At 40.9% G+C, this 2,304-nt stretch overlaps 1 non-coding gene across 1 annotated transcript; it reads left to right on the forward strand.

The window, feature by feature from the left end:
• Positions 1–1,928: 1,928 nt before the first annotated feature.
• On the forward strand, positions 1,929–2,035 carry LOC112739970 (small nucleolar RNA R71). Its single transcript, XR_003170903.1, has one exon. It is a non-coding gene; the product is annotated as a small nucleolar RNA R71 (small nucleolar RNA).
• Positions 2,036–2,304: the final 269 nt, after the last annotated feature.

Genomic DNA, 2,304 nt, shown 5'->3' on the forward strand with positions numbered 1-2,304 from the left:
AAGAACCGCCCTTATCTCTCTAGGCTTGGGTTGCCTTTGGATTTGGGTCGTGTTCCTCTATTTGGGCCCTTTTGGGCCTCTGTAGTGATTTGGCCGAGCTCTTGGAGAAGAGGTTGGATGATCCTGACCTAAAGAGGTCGGTTGGATTATTGTCGATCATCCCGGGTCGGACATCTTGACCCAGGGTATGAACAGTTACCAAAGGAGGTTTGAGCTACAAATTCTACTGTGCATCATCAGGGGGTTCTTAAAGGTTTGGATTAATAAGCTCAGTCTGCATGCACCTCTCTTTTTCACCTGAATGTATATCTTTGAAGACATGAAAGACCAGTTGCTCATTATGAATTCTAAGCACTAATTCACCTTCTTCCACATCAATCAGAGCTCTTCCAGTGGCTAGGAATGGTCTTCCTAGAATTATAGAGGCATTCTCATCCTCCTCTGTGTCAAGAATCACAAAATCTACTAGGACGAAGAACTTACCCACTTTGACCAAGATATTCTCCACTAATCCGTATGCAGGATTTATAGATTTGTCTGCCATCTGTAATGCTATCCTTGTGGGTTGTGCCTCTTGGATTTGCAACTTCTTCATCACAGACAAGGGCATTAAATTGATGCTTGCTCCCAGATCACATAATGCTTTCTCAAAGGTTGTGCTCCCAATGGTGCATGAAATTTGAAACATCCCTGGATCCGGCATCTTCCTTAGCAAGTTATTCTGAATAATGGCACTACATTCCTTAGTCAGGACCACTGTCTCATCTCCCTTTAAAGGCTTCTTCTTTGACAATAACTCCTTCATGAATTTAACATAGAGAGGCATTTGCTCCAAAACCTCAGCAAAAGGAATATTGATTTGCAACTTTCTGAAGACTTCCAAGAACTTTAAAAACGGCTTGTCCTTGGTCTCCTTTTGAAGTCTCTGAGGATATGGCATTTTAGGCTTGTACTCAAGAGCCTTTGGCAATGAAGGATAAGTGTTAAGAGAGTCTGAGAATGGGTTATCCGCACGCTTTGGAGGGACGTGCTCTACTTCTTCCTTCTTCTCCTCTGGAGCTTCTTTTTCAACAGGCTTCTCATTAACTTGTGCTTCTGTACTTACCACTTGTCCACTTATCAAGATGATAGCCTTGCATTCCTCTCTTGGATTTGGAATTGTGTTACCAGAAAGGCTATTAGTAGTCCTCTGATCAATTTTATTAATTTTTGTGGCTAATTGACCCATCTGAATCTCAAAGTTCTTGATTGATGCTCTGGTTTCCTGTCTAAAACTTGCCAATATTGCTTCCAAATCATTGTTTTGCTGGGACTGAGAAGTTATGTGCTGAGATAACTGAAACTGGTGGTTATTAAAATTATTCTGTTGAAAACCACCCTGAGAATTATTATTAAAATTTTGTGGCCTCTGAGATTGCTCTCTCCACCCAAAATTTGGGTGATTTTTCCATCCCTGATTGTAGGACTTAGAGTAGGGATCATTATTGCAATTTCTAGGAGCACTCCCCATGTAATTGACCTGTTCAGAAGAAGATTGAGCATAATTATAATTCTCAATTGGCATAAAATTACCTGTCATGTCATAAGGGACCTCTTGAGGTGCATTCTGAGTGTTGACAGCTGAAACTTGCATTCCACTCAACTGTTGAGTAAGTAAATTTATTTGCTGAGACATAAGCTTGTTCTGAGCAAGAAGAACATTAACAGCTTCCACTTCCAACACGCCTCTCTTCTGAGAGGTTTCAGAGTGCAAAGGATTTCTGTTGGAGGAATATAAGTATTGGTTGTTAGCAACCAACTCAATAAGCTCAATAGTCTCCTCTGGTGTCTTCTTCATGTGCAAAGAACCACCTGCAGAATTATCTAAGCACATCTTAGACATTTCACATAAGCCCTGATAAAAGATATTCAGCTGAGTCCATCTAGAGAACATATCTGGAGGGCATTGCTTAGTCAGTAGCTTGAATCTCTCGCAAGCTTCATAAAGGGTCTCACCATCTTTCTGTCTGAAAGTCTGAACCTCCACCCTTAGCTTAGTCAGCTTTTGAGGTGGGAAAATTTTTGTCAGAAATCCAGTGATAACCTTGTCCCAATCCAGACTCTCCTTGGATTGAGAATCTAACCACAGTTTTGCTCTATCCCTCACTGCAAACGGGAAGAGCATGAGTTTGTACACCTCAGGATTCACTCTATTGGTCTTCATAGTATCACAAATCTGCAAAAAATCAGAGATAAATTGATTTGGGTCTTCATGAAAAAGTCCATAAAATTGGCAATTTTGTTGCACAAGAGTGACAAGCTGAG

This window comes from Arachis hypogaea, chromosome 13, assembly GCF_003086295.3.
Source record: "Arachis hypogaea cultivar Tifrunner chromosome 13, arahy.Tifrunner.gnm2.J5K5, whole genome shotgun sequence".
NCBI lineage: Eukaryota > Viridiplantae > Streptophyta > Magnoliopsida > Fabales > Fabaceae > Arachis > Arachis hypogaea.